The sequence below is a fragment of the Vespula pensylvanica genome, chromosome 5 (genome assembly GCF_014466175.1).
Source record: "Vespula pensylvanica isolate Volc-1 chromosome 5, ASM1446617v1, whole genome shotgun sequence".
Lineage (NCBI taxonomy): Eukaryota > Metazoa > Arthropoda > Insecta > Hymenoptera > Vespidae > Vespula > Vespula pensylvanica.
This window is the reverse complement of record NC_057689.1, coordinates 768,187-792,533: the sequence shown is the minus strand read 5'-3', so window position 1 is coordinate 792,533 and position 24,347 is coordinate 768,187. Positions and strand designations below refer to the sequence as shown.

General features: G+C 41.8%; 1 protein-coding gene across 2 annotated transcripts in view; it reads right to left on the bottom strand.

Annotated features, from left to right (window-relative positions):
• The window catches only part of LOC122629106 (TBC1 domain family member 14-like), a 66,793-nt gene that overhangs the window by 36,938 nt on the left and 5,508 nt on the right, over nt 1–24,347 (bottom strand). The window contains exons 2-3 of one of the 2 annotated variants that reach the window (XM_043812159.1): nt 22,282–22,414; nt 21,561–21,683 (exon numbers count right to left, since the gene is read on the bottom strand). The gene's annotated coding sequence lies outside the window, so the exon portion shown is untranslated. Of the gene's footprint in view, nt 1–20,531; nt 21,684–22,281; nt 22,415–24,347 lie in introns of those variants that run through there. The other variant, XM_043812158.1, reaches the window with a different exon arrangement.

Below are 24,347 nucleotides of genomic sequence, written 5' to 3'. Positions count from 1 at the left end.
GTACTCTTTCTTTCGCTCGAAGACAGTTCTTGATCGTTCACCGGAATGCCGTACTACCAATCTCTGTTCGAAGGTACTATAATTCGTTTCGATGATAAAAGCAAAGTAAGTAGCAACTACTACGAGAATAAAAATGTTCGGTGGTCCAGACGTGGTTAAACGAGCAACATTTACTAGTAGTAGCTCGCAGAATCGTAACAGACACGACGATTACATAATGATAGGACGTCATTGTCTTCGCAGACGTCTATGCCGCAAGGCTATTTTCCCAGTGTCTCTTTGCACTGCAGTGCGAGTATATTTGCAGTTCCAATAACGTCTCGATGGAGGTAGGAGGGCTGAAATTCTACTATTTGCAATGGGAAATAAGAAAGTTTGCCTAGGTCCTCTAAAGAAACGTTCGCTAGAAAGGTGGCTTATCTTATCGAAAAGTACGATTACGTTCAACGGCGCAAAGTACCAACATTTTTTTGTGCCCGATACTGGTGTACCTACGTACGTACCTACGTACTGTTCTGTTTTGTTCTGTTCTGTTCTACCTTCTTGAAAAAGTCGGGAAGCAAGTCCACGTCATGCCGGTCGCGGGTTCATCGAGTTTTAAAGGTAGAGAAAAATAAAAAGGAGAAGGGAAAAAAAGAAAGGAAGAAAGAAAGCAAGAAAGAAATCAGCCCGTCCGAGAACATGGCAACAATTTATTAAGGTATCCTTTTCCAGCGCGGCTGACAAGGCCCGGACAAATTGAGCGTGCGTTAACTCGATGGATGAATACATTCCACTTGATGCGACCGAAAGGAACCAGTGATTCTCAGCCGACTTCGATGAAACAAGCTTCGCCCTTATCTTCTCTCGCGAAAAGATAAAAGAAATGGGAGAGACCGCGAGAGAAAGAGAGAGAAAGAGTGAGTAGAAACAAACGAGAAAGACCTTTATCGCCGAAACACAACCGGTCGTACTCGAGAGACGCCGATTACATTAAATCTTTGAGACTACCAAACGCGATCCCGAATAATCATGCCGATAAATACTTGCCAACGATTTTGCCTTGTCAACGTCGACGGTGAGTCAATAAATTAACTATCTTTTTTCGTCGTCTTTTCCCAGAAATTTGTTTATAAATCCACGAGGAACGCAGTTACCGAGGCTCTCTACTACTCGTTTCTCGACCATCGGAGCTTTCCAAAAGCCCGGTCTACTGCGGGCGTACCGCAAGAACAAGAAGCAAAAGTGAAGAGAGAGCTTAGTATCTTCATAGTCTTTGCGATCGTGCATTCGTACAAGAAACTCAGAAAGAAAGCGTGGGTAACGTTAAAGCGGCCTGACAAGAGAGCATTCGCAATTAGAGATAGGCGGAAGTGGTACCTACGAGATAAAACGAGATAAAACGAGATAAAACGAGAATGTCTCTCGACGGAGATGCGTAAAGCCATGAAAGTGCTACGAGCCCGAATGAAAACGCGTTCGTTCGTCCGTTAAACGAGAAGACGAAGAGATGAAGAGGAGGAAGAAGGAGGAGGAGGAGGAGAAGGAAAAGAAGAAGAAGAAGAAGAAGAAGAAGGTGGAGATAAAGGAGGTGGAGATGAAGGAGAAGATGGAGGAGGAGAAAGCTTTTTGCTTTGGTCCGTGAGCGAGGCTGTTACTCGTTTAATCCACCACAAGCCGAATGGAAAACACGAGGACGCGATAAATTCAAGGGCGTCTCTTTCTCTCTTTTTCTCTGTCAGCGAGGGCAGTGGAAATTCGAGCAAGAGAAAAAAAAGAAGGAACCCTTGCCCGGCATCTGGGCTCTACTATCCTACGACGACGATGACGAAGAAGAAGAAGAAGAAGAAGAAGAAGATCATCGGTGAAAACATCTGTCCGGCCTTTGCGCGAGCCCTGTCCGAAAGGATCGGTCTAACGCGCGGTGGCCATATTTATTTCGGTGATTCCCTTTCGACGAGGAGCCTAAAAATTGAACGCCTCTATAAATCATCGCCGATAAGAGAACGAGTTCTTAATGCGAGGACATCAGCGCTACCAGAGAAAGGAGTTCGAGCCGGTGTCTTCTCCCTCTCTCTCTCTCTCTCTCTCTCTCTCTCTCTGTATTCGCTCTCAGCTCGTCCATCTATCCCCGTTTTCCGGACCACCTCGCCTCTCCTTATCCAACCGAACGGACTCTATCACTACGTGGCATCTACTCTACACCTCCTCCTCCTCCTCCTCCTCCTCCTTGCGGGGTTTGTGTTTCTTGTGTATCCTCCGCCGCGAGATCAGATAAGGAAGAAGAGAGAAACCGGACGAAGAAGAGGAGTAGGAGATGGAAATGGAGATGGAGGAGTAGGGAGAAAGAGAGAGGAAGAGCAGGAGAAGGAGAAGGAGAAAAGGAGGAGGAAGAGGAGGAGGAGAAGGAAGGAGGGACTCGGTTTGAGTTTGTCACCATCGCGTAGCGGAGAAAAGGCGCGCGCCAGCCAGCGAGGCAGACTTGGGAGAGAGGATTTATTGGACTTGTCTCGGAGAAGAATCAAGACTCGTTGCGGTTGCCACGAGTTGCCAGTCCCTTCCTCCGAGAAAGCCAATTAAATCGGTCGACAGTCCCAAAAGATTCTAGGGCCTCCTCCCAAGAGTGACCAACCTCGCCACGATCCCGATCCGCGTTTTGCCTTGTCCACTTATTTCTCTCTCTCTCTCTCTCTCTCTCTCTCTCTCTCTTTCTCTCGCGCGCGCGCGTCTCTACAGCTGACCTTTAATCTGGCGTCGCTCGAGAGAGCATTCCTTTTTCGCGAACTTAAATCGGACGTGTCTTATCTCCCCGAGAGCTCCGATACGACATGCTTTCGCGACTAATGTCCAGTCAAGCGCGCCGACCGAGAGGATTTCTTCGTCCTTTCCACTTCTCTTTCCTTCTCGTCCTCGCAAGAACGAGAGAGACCTCTGGGTAACTGTCCGTATTTTCTCGAGATTGATCGGCATCGGAGCAAAAAGTCTCCCGTGCTACGATCTCGGTAGACACCAAGATGGAATCCTCCAAGGACGGAAAACGCATACATACATGGACTCTTGGGACCCGTAAGAACGTTGTAAATCAAGAATCCAAGCCAAAAAATTTTCTTACTTTCGATGAGACATAGCTATTTGTATATTGCTTGCGTTTAATGTATTCACTTGAGCGTGAGGATACAGTGAAAACCGCTTCTCGACTCGATCACTTTCGCGGCGGAAGAAGGAACGGTGTTACGTTGATGCATCGACTCGCGTCTACGATTTATTACATCCTATGCTACCTCCGCACGCGTGCCACGTGTATACCTCTGCGCTCGTTTCTATGTGTGTAACAGCAGACGCGACGAAGTAAGACGTCGCAGTATCTAAATCAATTACGACCGTTCTCGCTTTCATCGAGGTATTTGTTATCGGCTAACCGTATCGGTATATATCTCACGTAACAAGAAAGAAAGGGAGAAAGAAATGAAGTAAAGACGAATAGATAGGATATTTCTTGATCAAAAAAAAAAAAAAAGGGAGGGGGAGAAATAGAGAACACTGATAACGAAAAATAAAATAAAATCGAATGTGACGATTAAAGATCAACGACGAATTAATCGATCGTCGTAACTCGAAACTTTCTTTGAATCCTTTCGGCTGATCCTACGAAAGAAAAATATTTTCTCAACGCCTTCGTCTTTCCGAGAAAAATAGAAACCCAGCGTCTGGGAAAGGGGCAAACTTCGAGCTCCTATAAGCTACAAAGAGAAGTTGAGGTGAAAACGGAGCACTGACTAAGCAAAGCGACTGGAAAAAAAGAAAGGAAAAGAAAAGAAAAGAAAATGGAAAAGAAAAGGAAAAGGAAAAGAATCTCTCCTTTCGCGTTGAGATTCGCGGGCTTCAATATTTGAAGCCCGTCTATGGTCTCGAAAGAGCCGGTCCAGCAAAGCTTTTCATCGTGGGGAAGACGAAGGAAGGTAGGCGTGCGGTCCTCGGTTCAGCGAAAAGGTGCGTAGATTTTTACGCAGTCGTTCCTTTCGGCGCATTCCTTCGACGAGAAAGCTAACTGTTAGCTAGCTAGCTAGTTGTGTTGGACGGTTGCTTAAAAAGGAATCGTTGCTGGTTGGAAGAAGAGGTAGTGGTACGGTTGATAGTGGTAGTGGTACAACGGGGAGGGTGAAAGAGTGACTTTGAATGCAAGATCGCGGAATAATTTATATGAGGAGAGTAAGAGAAAGAGAGAGAAAAGGCTTCTTGAGGAAGCATTGTGCTTGGACTTGAATTAAACATCACCCCTCCCGCGCTCGACTGTGAAGTTCCGGCCGTGCCTCCTGGCGATGTCGTGACTAGGAGAGTCCCTAGGAAGGATGGGAGAAATAAAGGGGGATCGATAGGGTGCGCAAGGAAGTAGGGCTACTACTATACAAACTACCGATGGTATTCCGTGCAGAGAACCGCACGAGTGGGTATCCTCGTCTCGTACTACGGAGGTAACGAGACGGAAACGTTAAAGAGGTGAAGGAGGCGAAGGAAGGAGGGCGATATCTGCCTTTCCACGGATAAGCTAAGATCGATTTCTCTCACTCGAGCTCCTTAAGACCTCGGGTTTTCACGAAATAAACGCGGCTACCGCGAAAAATCTACCAGGGTTTCGAAATTAAAAAAGAAAGAGACTAAAATTCGCATACAAACGACTTAGTTTACCCTATCTCCTTTCTCTCTCTCTCTCTCTCTCTCTCTCTCTCTCTCTCTCTCTCTCTCTCTCTCTTTACTTTTTTGCGCAACGCGAGTTCCTAAATATTCAACGACTAAACTTCGTTAGCAATACTTTTCTCTATCTTTCTGACTCTCAGCGCTTTCTTCATATCTCTCTCTCTCTCTCTCTCTCTCTCTCTCTCTCTCTCTCTCTCTCTCTCTCTGCCTCTGTCTCTGTCTCTCTCTTTCTATCTCGTTCTCTAGCGTATATTAATCTTTTATGGCGCGCGCCTAAAGCGGTGACGCGCGGGATAACGCGTTTCTTCCACGCTGCTCTCTTTCTTTCCTTTTGTCTTTCACGAAAGTTTCTTCTCTAAATTTCTTATCGCTCTAGAATGCCTCCCAGGCTAAACTCGAGCTTAAGAAGAACAGAGATAGAAAAAGAAAAGAAGAGAAACCACACGTGGATACTTATCGCTGACCCAAATAACGATGGATTTATAAGGGACCGTGTGTATAAGATCTTTGACTTTCGAGCAATAAAGGTACGCCTCGTGGGGCAAGAGTTTTCAAGCAAGTTTAAAAAGGCACGTGGCTCGAGCATCGCGTCTAAGAGAAAAATTTATCGTATCTGTTTGCTGCTCGGTGCCAACCGTCATATGGCAATCGCAAGCTCTTGCTTTCGGTGTAACTTGCGAGAAGAGAATACTCCTCCTGAAAATCATCGAGCGTGCTACGCATTATAAACATACCGATGACGATCGAACCATCTGCTGGAAAGGTCAGCTTGAAGACATCTCGAGTTTCAACCGAACCCCTTGTCTTTTCTTAGCTAGGAAGATACGGAGAAAGAAGAGGAAGAAGAAATTCAAGTCCAAACCTTTCCCTTTTACTAAAAGCGAGCCTACATTTTTCTCGTACGTACACACTCGAAATCTCACGTCTACGCTACACCACTGTTTCTATCTTCCTCTTTGGTTCCCCCGGCTTATTGACTCTTTCACGATGTTGGCAATTCGCACGGCACGGAAGAAAATTTGTTACCATCGAGAAAAAAAAAATACCTTCTTCCATCTTCCTCTAGAATTCCGTAAAAATGGGATACCTTCTATCGTTTGGAAAACGAATTTGATACGAGTACGGTCGTTTTTAGTAGAATGGAAGAAGAGGCTGGAAAAAAAGATTCCGTCGATCCAATTCTTCGATCGTCTCTCCTTTCGTTGCTTAGGTATTTTTATTTAAAGATTATTCAAGGAACAATGATCAACGGGACAATGGAGGAGAGAAAAGTTATTTAAGTTCTATACGCGGTAGTAATAACGATTCAAAGAGTGCTCCGTTGAAATTTATGCGAGACGATGAAAGGGCTGCTTTTTAGATGGAAGCTACTTTTTTTACTACGACGCTTAACGAAGATTAAGATTTTAACGGTGCACGCGCAAATACGGGCTAGCTTATTTTTCTCTTTTCTTTAAACAACCTGCACTTTTCTTCGTTGCTCGTTCACCGACGATGTATACAAAGCGCATTAGTTAGCGTAAATCTACTAAAGAAATTCAAAAAGGATGAATTTACGGCTGCCGTTGTTCCTCCTCCTCCTCCTCCTCCTCCTCCTCCTTCCTCTACGTCGAGATTTTCTTTTTATTCTTTCGAAATAATTCTCCGATAAAATCCTTAGTTTGATATTTCTTCGAAATAAACAAAGTAATAACGAAGAAAACAATCGATATCGTCTATAGTAAAATGTAAAAAAGAGATAATAGAGCAACCGCAAGGGAGAAAAGAAAAGGGAGTAATATCAAACGTCTCGAGTAGAACGAGGCAGAGATACACGAGTGAAATTAACTCCGAGCGAGTCCGGAGCAAACGGATCCGTGAAGCACGTCCTACCGCAAAGGGCTAATATCATCCTCAAACACGCGAATAGACTACGTGTCGTGTCGGAAGAGAAGAATAAGAAGAAAAAGAAGAGGAGGAGAAGGAAGAGGAGAAGGAGGAGAAGGGAAAGAAAAGTCGGTTAGGGATCTCCGGGAAAATTCCTACACGAGGAGGACAACGTTCTGGACGTTTCTAAGACCGAGAGAGAGAGAGAGAGAGAGAGAATAAAAAGAAGAGCAAGAAAAGGCTCCTCCTGAAATAATATTTGAGAAATTCGTTTCCTGAGAATACCAACGAAAGCGCCGGTGCCTGTTTCCTTCGAACAAATGACCAACAAATATGTATACGAGTCATTTTAGACTTTCTACACGTCGGCGCCCGCAGCTGCCATTCTCCTCGTCGACTCTTCTTCTTCGTCTTCGTCTTCGTCTTCGTCTTCGTCTTCGTCTTCGTCTTCTTCTTCGTCTTTTTCCCCTTCCTCTCTTCTTCCTTTTTTTGCCTTCTCTTTTTTTTTTTTTCACTATCTGCCTCGCTCGTTTAAATTCAGCCTTCAGGACGTATCCAACAGGCTGTCCGACGACGTAGGTTGAGAGAACACAGAGTGAATCTCGCGTTACATGCGAGAAGAGTCGAAGAGCATCGAGCATCGATTACGCTCGAATCGTTCAGGTGCAACAGAATGAGAATGATAACCACCCGGCAGGTGGAACCGATGTTACTTTCGTTTTGTCTACCCGATGAAAATGTCCCTGATATGTTGAAAAATCTAAATATACCGATGAATCGATAACACCCGCTTATTGCGACTACCCAACAGAAAATATCGATCTGCCCGATATGTATAGATAGACAGGTTACGTATATAAATACATACTCACGTAGGATCAAGATATTGTTCGATAAATCAACGAACGATCGATGTCGCTTTTTCGTTTTTATCAATCGCAATGAATCGAGAAAAGCGAGAGGGAGGAACGCAGAGAAAGAGAGAGAGAGAGAGAGAGAAAGAGGAAAAATGGTGAACGAAATGATGGATTCGTTTAAACGTTTCCAACAGGAATTCGAAGCCAAACGATCGGAAGCGTCGGCATGGAAAATAAACTAGCGAGTTTCGATTTTTCACTACACTTTTTTCTCCCTCTACCTTTATAAACGCGACGGATAAATTTCGGAGCACGCGTGTCGCCCACTTTTTTTACTTCTACTTTTTAATCTTGTCTTTCTTTTTTTTCTTCTTCTTCTTTTTCTTTTTTTCCTTACTCTACTCCATATCCCTCGTGAGAACAAGAACAACGTTAAAACGTTGTTAACGTTACAAATAACTACTTTCCTGGAATATGAATCGCCTTTGAAATTTCGGCGCTCGCCGTAAGATGAGACTTCGTTCTTCTCGTTTCGAAATTGTTTCGACTTAGCCGTGGGCGTTATACTTTCCTACGAACTTTGTTTTCTCACGAAAATTCAAGCGAGCAGCTGCAACAACAGGGAAGTACTGGCTCGGGCCCTTTCCTTTCTCCCACAACTTTACCTGCGTAAACCTCGACTCCGAAGTTCGAGGACAAAGTCCTACCACAATGACGGCGAAATATAGAAAATCAATGCGTCCAGACGAATGCTCGTGTTGTTCTTTCTCTTTCTCTCCTTGTCTTCTTCTTTAGCAAAAAAAAAAAAAAAAGAAAAGAAAGAAAGAAAAGAAAAGGAGAAAAAAACCAACGAAAAAAAGAAACAAAAAATAAATAAATAAATAAACTAAAGATTCTAAAGCTTAGCGCACAATTTTCTAAAGCTCCTTCTTTCCCTGACTTCGGTGTCCAAAGAAATCCATATAAAGAAGATTTTGTTCTCGTAAAATGCCATTGACGCTATATAATATGGTAGATAAACAGACCAGTTTTTGGCGGCTTAAGACACTAAAGGAAAAGCCACGATAAATCCGTTCCTTTATCAGTTTTGGGTTCTACGAGGCAACGCGATAGGCTTAGAAAGTTTTTCTGGCCTGTTTTCTTTTATCGTTTCTTATTGCTCGTATAAAAAGGAAGATCGTATGTATACGTCGAATCGCACGCATATCTTTCATTTAAACAATGTTTTACGATATTACCGACTTGATCGTAGACATGAATATATGTTTGTTTGAAAATCTCTCTCTCTCTCTTTCTCTCTCTCTCTCTCTCTCTCACTCGTCATAGTGTCGAGAAGATTTACTTTTCCAATCAAATATTTGCCTTCTGCCACGGAACGATTTTAACATCTCAAAGTACACACACGCATACGCATACGTGCGCGTTCAGCTCGACGATATGACGAAGAGTTTTTTTATTTGAAAAACCTTGTAGTCGTTGTGTACTCAAGAATGGTCTATGCTGCAGAGACCTGTGTACAATCGACCAAACGCTCGACCATCCTTTGTTTCTATTGTTTGTCTACGAACTATTCCGCACCGCCTACGAATCTTTCATTCAAAAGCCAAATTTCCACGAGGATGATATTCATTCGTGATCGCTGATTGGCCGACGGTACTTTAATATTACTTTCGAACCACTCTCTCTTTCTCTCTCTCTCTCTCTCTCTCCCTTTCATTCTTTAAACTCGATCTTCCAATCTCTTTTTTCCGCTTGGATTAAAATCTAAAAGCGTTCCCTTTCGAAGAACGCGAATCGAGTCTTTAATAATATAACAGAATATTGAAAATCAATCGATGGAGATAATATTAACTGGTTACGCCTCCGACTCCTCGGTTCTTAATTTCCGGCGATACGATCATCGCCATTCATTACGCCTCTTTTTATTAGTTCCCTCGACGTATCGGTTTTTATTAGTTTGCACGATAAAACGCGAAACGTCGCCTCCGTTCTACGTAGAATAAATTGAAATTTCAATTAATGATTCTCGATTACGAGGGAGCAAGGAAGCAAGCGTACGAATGTTACGTATACGAAAAGGTTAAGTTTTATTCTTCGAACGAAAGAAAGGAAGCGGGAAAGTTACATTCGGAAACGGTCGGTATTTATGCGCCATTAAATCCCCATAGACGCTTCTTCTCCTCCTCCGTTCTGTTGATAGAAGGGTGAGTCGGACAATTGGCTCTCTCCCTCACGCACACACTCTCCATTTTCCATGATCATCCGTAAAACCAAAATTCGTCCGGCACGCGATACCATGTGTTCGACCACCAACACAACCATCGCTTACAACCGGGTAATATCCTAGGAAAGTTAACAAAGCTTCGCGCCTACCGTAAGCAAGACTCGTCGAAAGCAGCTAGTCGGACAATCGGCGCAATCAACGCTTTTCCACTGGTTCTCGACCGTCGAAACCAGCCTTCCTGCCATTTCCCATTTTCCCGTTGGATTTGGCAGCATTTATTTTTCTCGTCTACCGTCGGCACAAAAGACCTACGATAGCTTTTTTACTTGCCTCGTCAAAGAGAAACTTTAACGAACTTGATGATCTTCTCGAAATTATCTCGAAATTAGAAGTCGATACAAAGCTACGATTGTTTCCGATTAAAAAAAAAAAAAAAAGAAAGAAAGACAGAAACGAATTCTCAACCGTAGCTAATTTGCCTACGCCTCTTAATGGGGATACGACAGGAACGTTTTAAACTCGATCGATGATAATCGTTTTATCAATCCACAGGACGTCCCTCGGATATAATTGCTCTCTCGTCCCCGATAAAATTTCGACTATTTAATCTTTCACCGCGTTCTAATTCCCCGATCATTTTTCTCGCAACATCGATCGTTATTCTCGTCCGGTTCACTCTGAAAATATCGTCGCGTAACGAATTCATTCCTGATATAATCCATCGTCCTTTCTTGTCAAGCGAGTAAATAATTACGTCAAGTTAATTCGACGATTATGATTTTTACCTCGCGCGAAAATTTAACGAACTGCCGACCGTCCGTTACGTTTATCGAAAAACGCCAACGATCGGGGAGGATAAAAATGGAAAAAAGAAAGATAAAAAAGAACAAAAAAAAAAAAAACAAGAAAAGAAGAGAAAATCAGATTCGGTGAAAGTGACGTCGAGAAGGGAGAGTACGTCGGAAAAAGGGAAGGTTCCAAGTTCCGGAAAAGGGTCCGACGGGTAAAAGTGCGAGAAGTTCCGGATCTACGCGCCATCGCTCCGAAATCTGACGATTATCGCCCCGGGGGAGCAGCGTGTCTACTCATTCACGTGCTGCTTGTGATGGTAAACGCGTGAACGTGTGTACACGTAGAATAGGGCTCGCTGATACGAAGGGCAGTGCGAGTGGCAGTCGAATAGATAGAAAAATAATTGCATTTTGCGAAGAAAAAAATTTTTTCTTCTATAAGGCGAGAAAACAAAGCCTCGACTCTCAACAATCTTTTTTTTTTTTTTTTTTTTTTTTATAGAAAAGACGAGTCTCGAAGAGAGGAAGATATCTACCCGAAATACCTAGAAGAAGAAGAAGAAAAAGAAGAAGAAGAAGAAGGAGAAGGAGAAAAGAAAAAAAGAAAAGAAAAAATGCACTCGGTAGGAAGAATCCGAAACAAATACAATACCAAGAGAGTAATTAGGAGGTAGTCGCCGAGATAGTCTGAGAGGACCGAGGATGTCGTAAAATAAATCCCCGAAAGAACGAAATTCGTGGCACGGATTCCAGGAGCGTCGTCATCGACATTCCTGAGACCATCGGCGTCGCGCGACGCACTAAAACGCGATTTATAGTATACTCGATTATTCGCGGGCACAAAGATGGAGCCCACCGGGAAGCTGGCTGGCTGGCGAGGGCTCGCACGCTCGACAGATTTGTATAATAAAATGTCAAGAGAAGGAAGATACGAAGGGAGAATGGGGGAGGGAGGCAACGAAACAGCTGTTGCGAAGGCGCGCTGCCACTGCGGATCATAAATTATCGATTGGCAAGAGTGGTAGAAAGAAAGAAAGAGAAAGAGACACGGACAGAAAGGAAGAATCTGCTTTGGTGTGTATCTGTTAGGCGGCATCGCTTACGAAAGCCCAAATATTTACACTACCCGGTGGCAAAGCACGAAAGTAATAGATTCGAGATGACTTTTCATTTAAGCGAGTACAAAAGGGCACGGTACGAGGCGAACGGGCTTCTCGCGCCCACCCGCTGCTTCCTGTGGCCTTCCAGGACAATGATCCTTCCACCTCTCTTGTACGCGCCCACGGTACTCTATATGCGGGTCACCGAGTGAAAGAGAGAGGTAGAGATAGAGAAAGAGAGAGAGAGAGAGAGAGGAACAAGAACGACAGCAACGACCTCGATGGACCACCACCATTCCTCGAGGGGCTTCCTCCCGCTCTGCGAAAAGTCGCTTTGTGGTACGCCGTTTGTCAGCCGCTCGGACGCTAATTGTTATTGCTCGCTAATTTTCCCCCAATGTCCGGATACGTCCAGGGGCTGGAGGAAACTGCTGCTCCTTCCTCTACACAAATATATTATAGGTGTGTGTATGGGTATGTATATACGTATATATATATATATGTATGCACGTATATATATATGTATATATACGTATGTAGATACTTCTATGTAATTCTATGCTATACATACGCTCACACCCATCCTCCTTTCAACCAAACTATAAACGGACTTGTATATCTCTGCTACCATATACTAAATTCGAGGTTTCTAAAGGGACACGTATATCTTCGGTCGGGCCTTTTCCCTTTCGGAAAATCTAAGTGCCTTTTAAACGCGAGGAAAATCGAGATTCACGGTGATCCGACCCTTCGTTAGAAGGGCATAGATAGTCTTTGATGTTAAAATAGCGTTGATGAAGAGGACGTTGATTAGCAATGATACTCGTGCGAATAATAAACATCTCTGTATTTCGTAATACCGTGCATAATGTGATTTAAGCTTCGACATGATACAATGCATGCATTTGGAAAATAAATGTAAATGCATTGTGTCCCCCTTTTAAAACCCGATGCAACCGCTCGATCTTTTTACGTTTACGCTGCGAGAGCTTTTAAGTGACGATAAAAGCGACTGGAATAGTTATGATCGATCAACGACGAAACTCAAAATATTGCCGAGCTCTTTTACACCAATACATCTCGTTGCTATGTTTGAAACTTTTGACAATGTAGAAATATAAGGGCGAGCTCGAACGTAAAGAGTATATTATATTAATACATTCTAAAAATACAATCTCATTAACTCCATACAGTATTTACCTCATTACGTAGTACCATTTAGCATTGATTTCCCACCTCCCATCTCATTTAACATAGGAAAGAGTGTATTCGTATGAAATAATTACCCGATACACCATCGTTTTCACTCATCCCTATACGATCGTATAACATCTCATTTACTTTGGATAATCCTAATAAATTTGATCGACTCGTCTACGAATAAAATATAATATACTGCATCTCGTTATATGCAAGCGAGCTCTTTACAAAATTCATTACGTTCGAAAATAATTAAACTGAAGGAATTAAAGATCGTATAAGAAATTAAACGTTGTTGTAATTTCGTATTAATTTAGTGAATAATTAACTTTAAAATGTTACTTGTACTATGATACAAAATAAAGATTCTCAACGAACGAAATCGTTGTTCATTAGACCATCCAAAAAAAAGAAAAACAGAAAAATTCGCCAACGAAAATTAACGCGTACCATCGTATATCGTCAGAGTGGTCTAAAAAGCAACAAACGGATCAAAGAACGACGAAGATACGAACAATCTCTATAGACCGCGGAGAAAGGGGACGAGGTAAAGTCGCTGTTTCTCTGTGCAACCTACCTTTTGCGCAAAGAGAAACGCTAATTATCATCTCCGGCTCATTTCCCAGACGTCGTTATGGAAATACCACGAGGATTCGTTTGCTATGTCGCGCACCTTGTAAATGGTCGTTTGAAGTTGCCAATAGAAACGTTAGAGGACTGCGTTAAAAATGATAACATCGTGTGTTCGCCAATCGATTGAAATTAATTTCTTTCCTAAGAAAAAGAGAAAAAAAGAAATGCCAAGTAAAAATATAAAAAGATGTCGTTTCGAGAAGTACGTACTAAGAGACTTGGAAAATTCTCGATCGGAGAATTCTCAAACGTTTCTAAAAATAAATGCAAACGAGCGACAACGAAGTTGAGACTTCGACGACCGGTGAAACTCGAGCGGATCAGAAGAAATATTTCTTCCTTTCTCCCAAAAAACGATAAGTGATTCCATTTCGTCTCGTAATAGAGACACACTCGAAACGTGTCGCGACAGCAGGAGACAACTGTCGTTAGGTTTGCGTCTCGATGATCATGAGAGGTTGACACGCGTGGCGAGAATTCCTCGAGAGTTCGGTTCAGGAACGCGTGAAAAATCAGTGTGTATCGAGTTCTCGCGAAGTGTGGCCATCAGCTGGCAGCTGTCCTCAGGCACGTACCGCCTTGGCACGCACGCTATGCCACGCACGATATGCCACGCACGCTTCCGGTCATTCGAACATCTTCGCGTCCACGTGTTCGCAGACATATCAAAGCCGGCAGCTGTAACCTTCCAAAAAATTGAGAGAACGCGAGTCGGCGTTTCTACGAGATGATCGAGAGTTAACGTCTCTCCTTGAAATTACGCGTTTTATCAAAAAAACTTTTAAATTATTCCTATGAAATACTATTAATGATCCAAGAAAAAAAAACATTCAGCAAAATTTCTAATAAAACGTATCTCTTTGTCTTTGTTCGAGCTACAGATTCGTTTACGTACAAGCCATTGTGTGGTATATATATATATATATATGATGATGGTATCTATGTTTTTACGAGGGTAAGAAAGAGACGACACAGGCGACGACAAGTACAGGACACCGACTAGAACGACGACGACAACGAGACGCCTTGACATTTGCCAGGCCGCTACTTTGTCAGCGGATTTATAGAGCGGATTCCTCGACGAGGGTGACCGCTGCATAGTTTATCGTCTTCCGGCCCTACCAATTGCCCTTCCGCGCGGCCCTCGTCCGATACTTCCTTTCGTTACGTTCAACGTTCCACTGATCGATGTCACCACGTCCGTGTCACGAGCTCTTCTCTCTTTTTGCTTCCTACTATTTTATATCTATTATGCACCTATCTCTATTACGTAATATGCCTATTACAAAACGTAACATTTCAATTCTATGATTTTCCTTCTTTTTCTTTTTGTTCTTTTCCTTTTCAACGAGCTCCGTGACACCGTTCGCTTTCGATCGCATTCGTTAAAGGAAAAAATTTCATTTTGGAATAACTGACGTGTGAATTAAAACGATTATGAGATATTATCCGAGCGAATGGACGAGGCGAACAAAATGTAACGGTTAGGTACGCGAAGGGTAGACGTATGACAATAAAGGCCGATCGTACGTTGTACGTCGATGAACGATGACTTTACCTTGATAAATAACCTGTTGATCGAGAGAGACGCGAGAAGAATACTGGCGGCCACCTTTGCCGATGCTATACTAAAAACGAGAATAAACGAGCGGCGTGTAAAGTTTCACCGAGATCGTGAGATATTACTTCATATATACAGAATAAATGTAGACAGTTATTGGACCTATATTCGTAATGTTCCTAAAGTAAATCAAATGTTCTATCTCTCTAAATTGCATCGATAAATAATCGAAGCGTTTTTAGCTAAGGAAAAGTTGTCAAAAAACATCTTGATCGATTCGATCTCGAGATATAGGGAGGAATATAGACAAAATGGACGAGGTACCTAAGAAGACAAGAGAATATCCAAGCAAAGGGATCAAATTCTTTAGCAAGAGAGAGATAGATAGAGAGAGAGAGAGTGTGTGTGTGTGTATTGTGTGTTTGTAGAGGATATCTCTCTTCTCTAAGATACTACAAACTATAGTCGCATGCAATAGCTAATGGACTTGACATACTGGGCCCAGACACAAAACGTCGAACTCGTAGAGGGGAAAGAAGAGTCTACGTTTATGGACAAGTCGCCTTCGTCATTAATGCAATAAGTAATGACGATAACGAGCTATGCACACCTCCGTATCGTTTGCTTGTCTACGTACTTACGTATATATTATACATACGTGTTTGCTTTACGACGAGGAGCCGTTTTCTCTGTGATTTTCGCGATGCCTCGAGCACAGAGTTCTCTACCCTTTATAGACCGGTACATAACCGGTACATGTTACAAGATGAAAAGAGAACTTTGATCCTCGTCCCTTCGCATGAACGTTCGTTCGTTCGTACTTACGTACGTACGTTCAAAGACCTGGATAATCTCTCTTTTTGTTTTCTTTTCTTTTTTCAGCGAACACTTCTCTAAATAGATTTCTACGTCGACCCACTTTTCCTCTACATCTTATTCTCTCCAATATTTTCCTTTTTCCCCTATCCAAGAAAATCAAGTAAAAATTTTTACCTTAAGAATACATCCCCTGATCAGTTTCTATCCATCTTTTCAACGAATGTATTTCTAATTCAAAGATCGTGCTCGTTAAACGAATAACTCGTTACAGTTTGGCTCGGCCAAACTTGTATGCTTCTCTCAAACAAGGAATCTTGGATCGAGATCAGTGGCGTTCTTTCGTTAGGCAAGATAAAACTTCTACGCGACGTTAACGATGGAAACCTCTCTTACAGCCAACCAGCAGAAGGAGCAGAAACGGCAGAAGCACCAACAGCAGCAGCAACAGAACCAACAGCAACGGCAGCTTGCCTCGTTATTAACATTTTCGAATAAGGGTACTTCTTGTAAGGGGAAAAAGAGAGTACGAGCTTACGTGCGGAAGGTATTTCGCTACAGGATTTTAATTAGATGAAGTAAAAGATAAGCGGAAGACGCGCCAGGAGTGGAAAGTAACGATATCCTTACTACTACGCTCCTGCTGCTGCTGCTGCTGCTGTCCGTACTTCCCAACCAACTTCGTGCTATCGGATTTTTAATATCTTCCAAACGATATCGTTCGAGACGTTTCGGCCTGAGAAGACGTCGAAAAAAATTCGTGCGCACACCTTCGCTTACAGATAAGTAAGGAAATTAATTAAATCGTGCTTTATCTGATTTTTTTCATGAGAACCTACCCCCTATATTCTTTCAACAAAAAGACACGCTTGTTCCGATCGATTTCTTTATCTCTATTACGACGCACTCTACTTAGAAATTAGAAGATATATCAGACACTACAAATTTTAAACGCTCCATCTTTCAACGAAAATCAAAAGAGAGAAAGATCAATCGCTAAAGTTAACCGTCCGTTTCGAGCGAAAAGAAAAGAAAGATATCGTTTGCTTTTCGCGTGAAGAAGTTCTCTTTCATTTGACTCTTAAAAAAAATCCTTTGAAGACTCTACATGGTTGGCGTATCAACTACGTAAAAAAAAGAGATAGATAGATAGGTAGGTAGATAGATAGATAGATAGATAGATAGATAGATAGATAGATAGACAGATAGATATAAAAAGAGAGAGAAAGAGAAAAAAGAGAAAAGGAGAAAAACGGTGGTAGCTTTACCGTCGACCATCGAAGCACTATTTTGATCTCCAACATACCGAAGCTTCTCTTAAAGCGTCTCAAAAGATAGCCCGAAGTGAAAAGAGGTAGGTTTGCGGCGAACGACGTGCGCTAACTGTAACAAACCTTAAAGATTTCTGGTGTGTGAGGATAGGCACAAGTATATACATATATACACATATATAACTACTTCTGATTTCTCGATGCCTCGAAGGGAAAAAATTTTTCTCTATCTTCTCCCTCTCTGTCTCTCTCTCTCTCTCTCCTCTTTCTTTCACCCCATTTTTCTAGTCTTTTCACGCGTCGTCAAAACGTTCAGAACACGGAATACTTTGATCGTTGCTGAACGTGCTGCCAGCTAACCACAGTCGATAGGACTCGATCCGGATGATCTCCCTTTTTGCTAGTATAGTGTCTTCTCTCACCTCGAGGCTAAGCAGGTGTCTCGTCCGTGCAGCCCTTTTTTCCAAGGGATTCCTTCTGTGTATCCAACATCGTGATACTTTGAGCGGCCAAAGATGCTTCTTCTTGATGCGACATACTCGCGTCGTTGACCTCCCCTCTGCCACATGGCGTTTCGCATATGGCGCACGATCTACCGAACTCGAGTCTCGCTTATTTATTTTCTACTCGCGCACTCTCGGCAAAAGAAGGGATGACGGGAAGAGAGAGAAAAATAGAGAAAAAAAAGAGAGAAAGAGAGAGAGAGAGACACGAAGAAGAAGATGGTGCCAAGGCCGAGATCGTAACGCGAGCCGACAGATTGTAATCGGCTGTAATCGTCGAAAACTGGACACGTGCAGCTGCGATCGATCCTGAATAAGAAACGTGGCTTCCTTTCCTTTTCTTCTTACTAAAAACTTTGGCAATCGGAACAGCCGAAACTCGTGCCTGTTGCCGTCGAGATCGGAGCTCTGCTAACGTGTAGAGTAAATAAGTGTACATAGATTATTTCGAAATTGTACGGTTCGGTGCTCCTAACTCGTAGTTAGGTAGACGAAAGAGTTTATGCATATGGGAATCGAGGAAGTAAAGAAAGAGAAAAAAAAAAAAAGCAAGAATGATCGTAAATAGGAGCTTTCGATCATGACTAGAGTGTACACTTTTTTCTAGTAGAAATAGAAGTAGTTTAATCAGAAAACTGCAGGGGTAGGGCTCGCACGAGACGGTGGATCGTAAGTACCCTCCATTGGCTGGGATGTAGGGGCATTTAAGTAGATAGAGGGTAAGTATAGACGCAACCCCCGTCTCTCCCTCTTTTTCTCTCTCTCTCTCTCTCTCTCTCTCAGTCTCACTCTCACTCTCTCTCCAACATCCTCGTGCTACTCTTGTCTACTCCATTTGCTTCTAGCCCGAGGGACCGTCTCGATATATATCCCAATATCCTCCGTAACAATGATGAATCACTGCGAAGCAAGCTCGTTGCGCAAGAACTTGCACTTTGGGAGTTACGTTTCTAGCAGCATACACTGTCTCCTTGCTTCGAAATTCGCGAACGGGCCCCGGGATATCTCTTTTTCTTTTCCTTTTTGAGAACACGCTTACGTAACTTCTGACGTAAGCACGAGCTAAATAGGCTGAAGATGTTACTCCATTATGGAAAGACGTAACATACTTATACATGTACGTCGATCGATTCGTAATAATCGAGTACTTGATATAATACATTGTCTAGATTATATAAGTCTCCAGTAGAAAGAAGACACGAAGATCGGGTTAAGATAAGAAACAACAATCTTTAAATACAATTACGTAGCGTGAGAAGAGATTATAAATGTGAGACGGCGATACATTCATATGTATCATACAATAGTGGTAGTAAGTAGTAACTAAAGAGAGAAACGGGTAAGGTATAAAACGATAAGAAAATATGAGGAAAGTGAACAGCTGCCGGAACGATCGGTGCCACGGGCAATTTCGGCTCGGTGTCGCGTATAACGTTCATAGGAGGAAGGATCAAGAAGGAAATCGACAACACGGCGGAACTCCTTCTTCCATGGAAAACGATATCCACGGAATTGGAAGGAATGGCATTGCCTAAGGTGAGTGCCGCTTTCGAAAGAATCGACCGTTCGAGTACAATACTCGATCGTAGATGGGATAATAAAAGAGGATCAGTTGGCCGCAAGATCGATATATACCTTAGTCGACGAGTGCTAGTAAAGCTTATACGTCCTTTTTACCTACTTTGTATCGTTAGCTTTATTTCGGTTAACCGATAGAGAATTAAGGTCGATCTTTTTCTTCTTTTTTTATATCCTGAGAATCGCTCGAGCGGTGTCTCGTTGAAAATAATCAATCGATTATAATATTTTTCTTATCTGTAAAACTTGTTTTATCTTACCTCAGATTATAAATCGATCGATCGATAAACCTATTAATTACGTACATCGAAAACCTTAAATCGGATACATAATACAATAAGCTAATAATGACGAATCCGTTCGCAATGAATACTACTAACATGGTGGTGTAACCGATGGATCGACTTCCTATTAATAAATTCGCTTCCCATGCGACGTCCTATGAATCATTCCATAGGCAACGGGGGAAATTCTATTAGTCCGATTGGTTTACGCCTCCGTGCTATGGTCCCAATCGATTCGTCTTCGTTCTTGGGGACAACTGGTACAGCGGATATGCAACCACCCTTCGATTATATTTTGTTGGACCGAACGACGGCACGTTATGTCAATGATAATAAACGCACGAGGCAGAAAATCGCTAGTTCGAACGAACTGCTATCGCTAAATTGTATCAACCTTTCTAATTGGAATGCTTTTTATAAATCGAATCATAGTGATTTGTTGGAGAGCCGAATAAACGCGAGTAATACGTATCTGAAATAATCGTTATTACTTGTTTCTACGGAGAGTATAAATAGTGCTTCTTATCGCTACGAAGTCTTGGAAAAGACTAACAATAAGTTCGACGTAAGAAGGAGCTAGTACACAATAATAATCGGTACCGAGAAGGAAAAGGTAAACATTATAAACGAATAATATACCTTAGTCGATTGTATACGTATTTTCAAAGAATATGTTAACGACACCTCAAGGACAGCGAATAATACCCCTTCACGATTGTATCAAAGTTAATAATAAATCGATTTCTTCTAGAAATATTTTTCAATAGATATGTTTCCTTGTTTCCTCGAACTATCAAACGCAGGCTGTAATAAACGTGGTATGGACAGGTCAATTAGCGACGTATAGATGCAAAATCCTCGTTCATTATCTTACGTAATCTATATCTGCGAACAAGCAGACGCATTAAGAGAGAGAGACAGCTAATTGCAAGGCCCCTATTAGGAGAACTATCTGCTTACTAATCTGTTCACTTTGAACGCGATCGATCGAGATCGTTGTGATTATAAGACGACGAGAGAGAGAGAGAGAGAGAGAGAGAGAGAGAGAGAGAGAGAGAGAGAGAGAGAGACAGGGAGCGAAAGGGAGGGAGAGAAACAAAGAGAGAGAGAGAGAGGGAAAGGGAGAGAAAGAGAGGGAAAGATATAAAGAGGGAGAGAAAGACAGAGAGCTACGAAACTCGGAGAAGATAACAAAAATTAGTTGGACTCAAATTGGTCCAAAAGGGTTGCACTTAATTTACATAGAGATTTCTTCGAAGATCTCGAGCAGCTCGAAATCCAGCAATTCGACTCGGTTTAATCCTACGGCCGTCGACATTAATGCCGGAAGTATTTAGTCGTCGATGAGGCAGAATGAGCCCCTCGCTCAAGAAGGGTGGAATCTACAGGTCCCGGCAAAGCTGTAATTCTCATAACTTGAAAATCAGGAGGCTTTCGTGCTCGCGAACGGTAACTGGCTCGCGTTAAATCATACTTCAACCTTGGATAGGATTAACTCCCCTAATTTATTGACTCTATTCCTAGGGTGCGTAACCCCGTGACTCCAAGTTAACAACGTTCCGCGAGAGAGTACGAAGAAGAGAAAAGGGGGAGGACCGTAGCGTAACCACACATCGCCACGAAGAGATTAAACCTTAAAAGGCACGTTGCGCCTGTCAGAAATCGGACTCGATCCTCAAACATGGTGCACCCCTCGGACGAGTCGTTCTGATAATTACATACGGATCTAAAGCTCTTGCAACGGATATTGTCAAAACATTCGATATATCTTTTATTATACTTGTTAGGATTACGTTCTCAAAAGACTTTGAGTCTTATTCATTAGCTCCTTGAATCCTTACGATTCTCTATTTTGTACAATTTGGAAAGTACTCCCTCTATCCATCTGTATCTCTCTTAAAGCATAGCCAAAGGATGATCGAAGTAAAGGAACGTACGTTCGGATATCCATTCGTTACACGTCCAGAGAACGTATTTCTCGTGGTAGATCGAAGGAAAAGGAGAAATTACCTCTAGCGTAGATTCAAGGGAAATTCTCCTTTACGTATGTTTCATACCTACGTCGAATCTAAATGAAAGCATAGCGTGACGTGCTGTGTGGCGTGGCGTGACATGGCGTGGAAATAAACTGGTAGAAGTAAAAACCCTATTTACTCGTCCAACGGAGGATTTCCCTCAGCTCACCTACAACCTAGTACATACCTTCTCTTTTCCGAGACCTTCTCGTTTCTGGATCCTCTCCAATTAAGGATAGAAGTCAAAGTTAGGAAGATTAGTTGAGTGATGTCTCGTCCGGCAAAGAGTATCCACTTGCGTTCCCTTTGTCTGTTGGAAAACCGATTTCTCGTTCCATTAATGAACGTCTTTGCTCCCTCATTCGTTAACTCGCTCGCTTGCTCGATCTCAACGCCGTACAACGTAAATGGAAACGCGAAGACGTTGAAATGAAATTTACGCGATGCCGTGCTACGTCCGGATACACGGTCCTTACACCCAAATTACTTCGAATTGAGATTAAACGAAAATCCTTGTCAAGTAACTTGAAAATTAATTTTACATCAAGCGTAAAACAACGTAACACATATCTACGTCGTACAAATCTATATATATATATATATATATATATATATATATATATATATATCCGTGGATAACGTACTCACGTTATGAAAAATTATCTTTCATCTTTTTATCAGGATCGTTAAATATAATTATCCTACGGTTACGTTGTACTTAGATGGACACAAAATATACGCGGGAAAGAGAAAGAGAGAACGATACGATGTAATTCGAATTTACTGTTAGAATCTCTCTCTCTCTCTTTCTCTCTTGTCATTAATTCCCGTTAGCAACGTTTGTCTCGGGCGCGTGTAACCCTGCTTAACCCTGTACAACATAATGGATCATACTTGGCAGCACATACCGGTTTTCCTTTATCCTTTTCATTTCTCCACTCGCCTTCTATCTGCGCCCCACGACGTATGACGTTGTAGTATGTAGGTATGGTGTATGTACCTGTTGGTCCTTCTATCAGGTTAGCGAGTGCGTTCTGTCCTCTGGAATGAAACGCATGCATGATTTAAGAGAAGTTTATAACGAGCTCTTAATGGGAAAGCAATTTGTTGCTAAAGTATGTTTCTTTTGGCGTGTACGGCCTCTGTTTTTCGCCGATCGTAAATCATAAGTAATGATATCTAAGAGGGCGACGGTTACGAGGATGAGATCTTATCGGAAGTCGAAGGGCTAAAGAACCCAAGAATATTCGATATCGTAAGACGTAATTTATTCATATGCGAAACAAAAGTCATCATCCATAGAGATATGTCGCTGGTATTACGATGTAACCACGCGCGCGCGTACACGTTTACATATCATCGATATATAATAATATTAATATCTTTGTCGTTCGTTAATGATATAAAAATCGTCGTTTATGTGTTTATATATTTAGCGATACGCCAGTTAATCCTCTTCGTATTTCACTTCTGTTTATTTATTTATTTTTTTGCCTTTTTTCTTCTTCTTTTTCTTTTTTTTTTTTTTTTTAAGTTAGGAAGCAAGCACATACGTATTTATGTACAGAGTAGTAGTATTCATCAGGTTACTGTAATACTTATTACAATAATATAATGAGTATACTTCGAGAGAGGCGTATGTAAGAGATATCGAATAAGAATGACATCGTTATAATCGACAGATTCTCAAAGAGGAAAAATAGCCGTTCGTTCGTTCGTTCGTTCATTCATTCGTCGTTCGTCGTTCCTTAGAACAAGTCCAATGTTCGTTTCTCTCGATCGTACACGACATTCTCCAATGCGAAAACTTTGTAGAAACTCGTCCAAGAGGAGGTACCGTCTCGAAGTACACCCACATCGCCTTACATCGATGCGCACGTTTGACAAAATAAATATTGGGTTCGATTCCTTTAAAAAATATATATTACAGTATTGCACTTAAGGTAATTGTACACGATAAAACGCGTCAAAAATATATATAATGAGTTCCTTTACTGAGGCACTAACGACAAGGAACACAGAAGTGTCATGTTAGTGTTAAGCATGCCGTTTAGTGCATTTTCCCTTTGAGACTTTGCACTTGTGAAAGAGATTCTAGCTAATAGAGATTATCGATTCTATCTTTCAAAGATCGGACTAAACGTTCGAACGAAGATTGCAAGATACAGGTAGGTACATCATCGAAAGAAGATCGCGATGAAAAAGCCTCGTTTCCGATCGTACGTACGTAGTTAAATCGTTGGATTCGTTTGAAAATCGATAAACTGCGACGAAAATTTCAATCGTGATTGCTAATCGATATATAAAATATTTAGTTTCCTCTATTTTTTCCTTTACGAGCCTCTCTCGTTTACACGAAAATCGTGAATGAGTCTACCGGTATCTTGACGTTACACGTGTGTCTATATCGCACATGTTTGTTTTGGTTTCTTTCTGTTTTCTTTTTTTCTCTTGTTTTCACTTTACACACTCACGTGTACGTTTCATTTACGTATGTATATATTTATTAAATCGATAATTATGATTCCGTAGACGTAGACAATTTTTAAATGTAATTCGCTCGTTAAAAAAAGAATAACTAGAATAATGCACCATGTATATACGCCCGTCGTTTCGAAGAAGTGCACAAAGATTAGTTGATTCTTTGCGCTCCTTTTACAATAGAACCGTCCATTAATATTCGTAAAACACTTGGCACATTGTTATAATATTATGTTCGATGAACGAATAATGCTGCTTATTACGTGATAATGACAATGCCTATTTAAGTAGATAAAATATATCGTTTAATATTGAATGACATGACATAGAATGGTGTTCGATATCGTACTTCCTTTTTTTTCTCAATTTTCTTTTTTTCCTTTCTTTTTACAAAGATCGTTGCATTATCATTATCATTGTTAGCGTCATAAATCGATGAAATATATGCCTCAAATTTTTTGTATATAACGTTAGAAAGCTATCGCGAAGATGA